General features: G+C 36.5%; 1 long non-coding RNA gene across 1 annotated transcript in view; it reads right to left on the minus strand.

Annotated features, from left to right (window-relative positions):
• LOC107697526 (uncharacterized) overlaps nucleotides 1-7,980 on the minus strand; it is a 14,355-nt gene extending 6,375 nt beyond the window's left edge. Inside the window, exon 1 of the long non-coding RNA XR_001635207.1 lies at nucleotides 7,920-7,980. This is a non-coding gene — a long non-coding RNA (uncharacterized LOC107697526). The remainder of the gene's footprint in view (nucleotides 1-7,919) is intronic.
• Nucleotides 7,981-8,341: the final 361 nt, after the last annotated feature.

Raw genomic sequence — 8,341 nt, forward strand, 5'->3', positions numbered from 1 at the left:
AGGGTGCTTTCACACCTGTAGATCGATTGCTTTGTTCCGAAACAGGGATTAAAATTATTACAATGTTGCCTTTTATTCTTGGTGCGGTTCGCTTTCACACGGCAAAGTTTCTAAACGGACCAAATTTGTTAATACAAGTCAAGCGAGTAAACTGTTCTCTCATTGGTCAAAGTTCCACAGTTTATTTTCCGGGATTCCACCGCTGTCACGGCTGTCATCCGTCAGGATGGAACGACAACAGCTTCGCGGGCTTATTGTTGTTTTTTTTTTTGTAGCTGTCCTTATAATAATTTATCATTTTCAGCAGGAGTCCAGGATTCATCGGGAAAACATTTTTAAATTGCACCTACTAGGATGAAGAGCAATAAGACGGCATTATAAAATGAAAATGTGCGCTTTGATTTTTGAATGGCAAAGACGTGCTCACCCACAGACATTCACAGGTTCATTTTGAAAAATGCACCAGGTTCCGAAACAACGGGCCAGGTGTGAAAGCACCCTCAGTTTAATTCTAGATTAAAGACCCATGTCTTTAACCTTGCATACACATAATACACATCACATTTAATTCAAATCCATTAAAGGATTGTTAGGCTGCATTAATTAGGTCAACTGGAACTGGGAACACTTCCCATAACACCCGATGTACTTGTGGTCATACAGATCCAGTCCGTATTCAGATCAGATGGTGGATCAGGACCTAGAGACGACCTCTACAGCCCTGAATGTCAGCGGACACCATCTAAACTAGATGAGCCCTATAGACAGATCCCCAGCGAAGACCGCGTCAACTAGACGGCCATCGGGACAAGACCACGGGAACCAGACAAGTCCTCTGCACAATCTGAACTGTGTTGCAGCCTGGAATTAAACCACGCCATGCTGGTTTCGTCTGGCCAGAAGAGAACTGGCCCCCTGACTGAGCCTGGTTTCTCCCAAGATTTTTTCTGCATTTCTGTCACCGATGGAGTTTTGTTCCTTGCCACTGTCACCTTTGGCTTGCTTAGTTGGGGACGTTTGACTGGTTACACAGACACTATTGGAAGAGAGCTGAACTGGATGGTGACATCACTGAATCATCAATGAACTGACTTTAACTTGAAAAATTCACTCTTTGTTATTGTCTTCTTGCATTATTGACAAACTGTTTTCCTGTTTGCCACTGTGAAGCTGCTTTGACACAATCTGTATTGTATAAAGTGATATACAAATAAAGGTGACTTGATTTGACTATACTCAGTTATGGTATCACTATAATAAGTACATAGTACATGTGGAAAAGGACTGTAAAATAAACTTGTTTAAGGATCTCTTTAGAAAGATTCTACTCTGGGAGATTGAACAGGGCGGTAAATTTGCTGGATAGATGTTATTTTAGAATGTTACTTTTGGTCTTTTGGGCTATTCAGGGAAAGAGTAACAGTGCTACTAAGAAAAATGTCAGGAGGTTTATTTATTTATTTAATGAAGCCAATAATTTTAGCAGTAGATGCCAATAAAGCTTCACTGTGTTCTTCCACCTATAAGTGGAAAATGTTTAAACCTGCAGGGAGCATCAACCATAAAATGCAAATACATGAGGAAAAATCTGAGTATCACAAGAAGACAAAATGTGAAATAAATAAATACCTAAGTGGATAAATAAATAACATGGTGTACATTAAAACATTTTGTAATATGCAGGCGAGTACCATGCTTTATATATACTATATAGGTTTATATATATATATATATATATATATATATATATAAACCTTAAAGCCATGTAATATTACTAGCAATAGGGGAGTAATGGTAAAACTTTATGATTCTGTGCCACAAACTTGCTAATAAGGGTACCCATACTAGTAAACGGCTCAGTTCAAACTAGTGTACATCAGCCTTTATTCCATAGTCATATGGTGTCCGAGAGAATATTTTAGGCTCACTTCAAAGACCATGATATTTTCTCTCAAAGGCACTGTAAACCTAGTTGTCATGACAATCAGAGCAAGGCAGAACAATCAGCTTTTGAGTGGGTGAATCATCCTGCAATCATGATTCCTGTGTAAATACATTTCTGCCACCTCTGTGCCACAAAACAAGGGCATTGAATCAAAAATAGAAAAAAAAAATCTACTTACTTGGATTATACGATCAGAAATGTTCTTTATTACTTATAGTAATAGTTCACCCTGAAGTGAAAACTCTGTCATAATTTCCTCAAGTTGTTCCAAACCTGTATGAGTATCTTTCTTCTGTTGAGTACAAAATAAGATATTTTGAAGAATGTTAGTAACCAAACAGTTGACGGTAGCCATTGACTTCCATACTATGGAACAGAATACTAAGACTACTGTAAACTGTTTGGTTACCCACATTCATTAAAATATATTAAAGAATTGTGTTCAAAAGAAAAAAGAAACTCATACAGGTTTGGAACAAGAGGAGGGTGAGTAAATTAAGACAGATTTCTCATTTTTGGGTGAACCATCTCTTTAAATAAATTAACAAATAAATTAAGTAATTTGCAACCAAATTATACAATATTTACTAAGGCACGCAAATTTTTGGGGTACATATTTTAATGTAATGTATTGTTTGTTTGAGCGTGTCTACTGAACACAACAACAGACATTCCTCAACAAGCAATGCACTTTAGTTTAGGGACCAATTCTAGTTGCTTATTAGCATGCATATTACTAACATATTAATTAGGAGTTCATTGAGGAAAAGTAATAGTTAATAGTTTGCTAATATTTTAGATAATATTGTTTAGATAATATTAATAGTTTGTTAATATTGAGAATTGGACCTTAAAACAAAGTGTGAATGTTACAGCTATTTACAATAAGGTTTAATTTGTTCAAATTATTTAACTAGATTATTTAACATTAACTAATAATGAGCACCACTTCGACAACATTTATTAATCTTAAGTAATGTAATCTCAACATTTACTATTACTTTTTTTCAAAATGTATCTGTTAACATTAGTTAATACACTGCACTAACATATTTTTATTACCAACTTTAACTAAAGTTAATAAATTCTATAAAATATATCGCTCATAGTTAGATCATATTAGTTAATGCATTAATGTTGACAAATGAGACCTTATTGTAAAGTGTTACTGAAAAAATATCAACATATAGTATTTCATTTATTGAATAGGTTAATAACCTCTAGTACAAATGTGAATTACTAATACAAAAAACATGTTTAATTAGAGAATTGGGTTAGGGTAAAATAATTTGCATACACTCCAGTGATTTTGAAAATATCTTGACAGTGGCTGGAAGGAGGTTTTTATTCTTAACTGAAAAAAGAAGCAACAGCATGCTTGAAATTTTAACAAAATGATGCATATTATTACACAAGAATATAGTAAAAATGGTCTTCTCAGTGCTCAAAGACCTCCTGATTGAGAGATAAGGGGCAGGGCTTTACTCTGATAGCCTGTGGGCAGAAAATATGATTCTGGAATGAACAAGCTGGAGCCTTTTCATAGAAAGAGAAGGGGTGTTTGGTTTGTCGTCGATGTTTCTGTAGCATACGTTTTTTTCTGATGTGGTGTTGCTAACCCTATGCCCAACCCTCCTCCTTTTTCAGCCGGGCTTGGGACCGACCTTGGCGGAGAAAGAGAAGGGGGAGATAGGCTAAAGTTGGAGACTATCAGTCATTACTGGACCCAATACTATATGCTGTGCAGTCTTAACTACTAGTTTTAGGTCCTTCCTGTTAGAGGTGGAGCAGCAACGGTGATGCCATTCACAATCCCTCTGTGGATGTCTGTATTCACACCGATTGAAACTTTTTGAGATAATGCAGCTTGTGCCTTCTTCAAAAAAGAGATATTCAATTTGTAAGAGAGGTCAGCAATGATATGAATTCCCTGTTGAATATGTATGAAGAATGTCTTGAATATTTCCACCTCTGACTTTTAAACAACCATATTTACATTTACTGAAGGAAATACCAGTGCTTGCAAGAAGAAAAAAAAAACAAACAAACAAAAAATAAGTAGTGGTAAACTTTTACATATTCAATAAGAGTCTTGGTTTAATTCGGCTGCACAAATTAAATACGAGACAGTCATTATGTAGTGTAAATTGTTAAATACATATGAATAAAACAACACCAATTACAGTCCTCTTTTTAAATATATGTATGAAATAATATCATAAATCCTAACATTCTTTAAATTCATAAAAATATAATCATAAATCAGTATGAAAAAATCACATTGATGTCATCATTATCAGTTACATTTTGAAATATTAGCATTGTAAGTGAACTGAAATTTACAATTAACCTTCATCCATGCCTCGGGTTATTTTGTCCCGAAAATGAAATGAAAAAATTATAAAAATCGTGTGTCGATCGTACCGGTCCAAAATTTCTTTACTTTTGTCACACTTGCACCGGGAATACACACACACAAAAAAAGTGGATTCGAGGAGTTTAAATGGGTGCAATAAAAATAGTAACAAAAGTGTCCCACGCGGGTCATTTTGACCCACATAGGAATGAATGGAATTTACGAGAAAACGTAAATTTATATTTCATTTTTTTTTGATATACAAAATCTGAGACAATCCAGTAAAGATTTATACCCAAAGGGCTGAGACTACAGAATATCTCCAATGCAGAAAAAACTCTCTCTCACACACACACACACACACACACACACACACACATGCATAAACACACACATGGTACACACACTCCCATAGAACACATTATAATATGTTTCATGTTTCTGCTGGGATATGACTGTCATTTTTCCATTTTTTTTACTTAACAGTTAAATTTGAGTGATGTGGTGGAGACCAATGAGTTTATATCATTTATATTTTTAAAAATATATTATGTATTTATTTCATATTTATGGCATTGTATGAATATACATATGTTTAGGTTATAATTCAGTTAGAATTATTTTGTTTTTTTCTTACAAAATATGGATTTTTTAATGTTTCGATATATATTTGAACCCATAAACAACCAAACTGAAGCCTCAAGATTATCTAATTTCTCATGTTTCACTTGTTTTGCTCAGCTAAAAATCTCAGTAACACTTTACAATAAGGCTCCATTAGTTAATGTTAGTTAATGTATTAACTAACATGAATAAACAATGAGCAATACATTTATTACAGTATTTATTAATATTTGTTCATGTTAGTTAATGAAAATACAGTTGTTCATTGTTAGTTCACAGTACATTAACTAATGTTAACAAACACAACTTTTGATTTTAATAATGCATTAGTAATTGCTTATGTTTTCTTTAAAATATCCAGAATAAAAGGTAAATATAATAAAAATCACCAAAAATAACAGAAAAACCTACATACATATTTAGAAAAAAAAATATAAAAATGGATCAATATAAGATTTCTGTACCAAAAAAAAAATTTGGGTAATTTTTAGCCTTCTGATCACTTTGACCCGCGAGGGACACTTTTGTAACACCACTGCTCACAGATCCTGACAATTGGTGAGATTTGTTCATGGATTGTGACTGCCTGAAGTCTAGTAGTGAGGAAGTCTAGGATTTGATGTAGGTCAAGATCAGCAGCACAAAGCACTCCATTAAGACAGGTGTGAGTACAACAGGGTGGAGGTCTCCACAAGCATTACGCTGAAGTCCAAACCAGACCCTGTGACCTGACCAAAAACTTAAGCCGGAACCCAACCTGAAATTCCCTACTCTTTTATTTCCTCTCTGGGCTCTAGGTCTGCTCGCCTGAAGAGGAAATAAAAAGAGACTGAGCTTTCTTAAATTCTGACTCAGAGCTGAAAGAGTGTGTGTTGATATATTATGCACAAAACAAGTTATATTAAAATTAAAACAGAAATCCATTAAACCAATTGCACCATTTTGCAGATGGCATTTCAAAACAAAATCCTTATCCACTAACAAGGTTATCTAGGTTCCAAATGTATTACAATAGTGTTGTGCCTTAAATTAAGTAACACTTGTCAGCGTAAACACGACTTCTATAATTTAGGCTTCTGTAAGTTAGCCTCATAACAGAATAAGTTAAGTCAAGTCACCTTTATTTGTATAGCGCTTTATAACTTAACTTATATACAACTCTACACTTTTTAACTGGTGCACTATTACCATCTGCAGTAGGGAGAATTCTGTTAACACTTTATTGTAATGTGTCCCTGTCACAAATGTTGCAGGTATCCAGTAACAGTGTTTACTCATTCAGCTTGGCTTCCGGATAATAAATATTTTTTTGATTTGTAATAATTCAGCTGAATCATTATGCAATCAAATGTTATATTTTATAGGAGGAGAGTTGTAGATTGAAATTTGTTCTTATTCATTTTACTCTGTGGTTCTCATGATAGCCGTATAATCATGTAAAGACCAACGCACCACATGTATCCACTAACCCTTATGTATGCTTAACATTTAGAATTCTTTTTAGGGTTTATAGCACCATTAGTTTCTATATGTTAAACTATGACAGTGCATCATATGTTTTTATCATTGGTCTGTGGTCTGTGTCAATGCATTGTTCTGTTCCAGTGATGTGCTGCAGCTCAACCTTGAAGGGAAGAGATATTGCCTATGTATTTGCAGGGGCTGTTTAGGAATATAACAAGGAACAGTCTCCAGGAGAATCAACAGCTGCCCAGATGAGAAGTGCCCTCACAAGATTTCTGACTCACCTATGACCCTTACAATAGTTGCTTACGGATGGAACTTATAGTGTCTCCAAGATACTGCCTTTAAGAAAAGAACACTAGAATTATCTCTACTCTTTACCTTTCAGAACCTGTAGAAATGACATCAACAGATCATTCATATATGACTATAAGTACTCGTGTTTCTGTATTCTACGTTAGTTCGAGGCTGGCTCCTTTTACTCATTTTCTACGGCCTTTGGAAGTGTGGAGAACTCTGTCTTCAGTAAACTCTCTGTCAACTGAATGAACTTCAAATTTGACTCCTGGTCTTGTGTGTATTGGTCTCTCTGTGGGGTTTAACCATAATTCCCAACCTGGTTGAATTCTGAACCGCCGCAATACATACCTGAAGCAACGTAATAAAAACACAGCAATACGTACCTATATCAACGTAATAAAAACGTGCCAGGGTTCACGTATTGAACCCGTGTTTTAGCGCCACTCAGTTGACATTTCTCTTTGAAACTGCAGCGAAACGTGCAGTAAGGTACGTAAAAACGGTGTTGCAGAAAAGTACCCAGAGGTACGTATTTTTATGAGACTGGGTTGATAATTCCCCTATAGTAATAACAGTAAATTATGCATATTTGCAAGAAACTAAACCTAAGTACGTTGTTAATTAACATTATTTACAGTGTATTTGCACTGTGTTACAGTGTTACACTATAACAAGAACACAAAATAGGGTGTGACCAGTGTTTTATTTAAAAGATATGTTTTTGTACATTTTCTCAAAGCAGTTTCATCAAATGATGTTAAAATGATGGAGAAGAATGTTAGAACCCTATATACCGTATCCAGTTGATGGTGTGCAGTCAAGCTCACTTTTGCATTTCTCATGCATTTCTAAAAAACAGCAACAATAGTGTTGCCTAATGTGTGGATACAGTGCCTTTGTTACCTAAATAATGAGTAGATCCTCCATGTCTAGAGTATAGTGTTAGTCTGTTTTGTCCACTTTTGTAAGAGTATTTGACACAGTGTTTTCCTGTCAGAGGTGGAGCAGCTTCCAAATCTAATGGTGATGTCATCCACAATCCCTCTGAGGATGCTGGTATTCAGCGTTAAGCCTCTTAAGGAAATGCAGGTTGTGCCTTCTTCAAAAAGGAGAGAGGTCACCATCGGTATGTATCCCCAAAAACCTGTTAAATATGTATGAATAATGTGTTAAATACTTCCACCTCTGACTTCTAAACAACTTTATTTGCATTTCCTGGAAATACAGTACTATACTGTCAGGGTCTGGCGTCTGGTGTTCTCCCTCTCACCACCAGAGGTCGCCATCTCCCATCCTCCCGCACTCCTTTTCCGTCACCTTGACTCCACACACCTGTGCACACACTCACAGTTCCCGAGGCAGCGGTGTCTGCTCGTAGTTCCCCCGAAGCGGCGGTGCCCGCTCATGAGGTACTTGAAGCGGCTGTGCCCGCTCACAAGGCTCCAGAAGCGGCGGTGCCCGCTTTCAGTTTCCCCGAGGCGGCGGTGCCCGCTCGCAGTTTCCCCGAGGCGGCGGCGCCCGCTCCCCAAGCTCCGGAAGTGGCGGTGGCCGCTCTCAGTTTCCCCGAGGCGGCAGTGCCCACTCACAAGGCTCCGGAAGCGGCGGTGTCCGCTCACAAGGCTCCGGAAGCGGCGGTGTCCGCTCACAAAGCT

The sequence above is a fragment of the Sinocyclocheilus anshuiensis genome, unplaced genomic scaffold (genome assembly GCF_001515605.1).
Source record: "Sinocyclocheilus anshuiensis isolate Anshui unplaced genomic scaffold, SAMN03320099.WGS_v1.1 scaffold1534, whole genome shotgun sequence".
Classification (NCBI taxonomy): Eukaryota; Metazoa; Chordata; class Actinopteri; order Cypriniformes; family Cyprinidae; genus Sinocyclocheilus; species Sinocyclocheilus anshuiensis.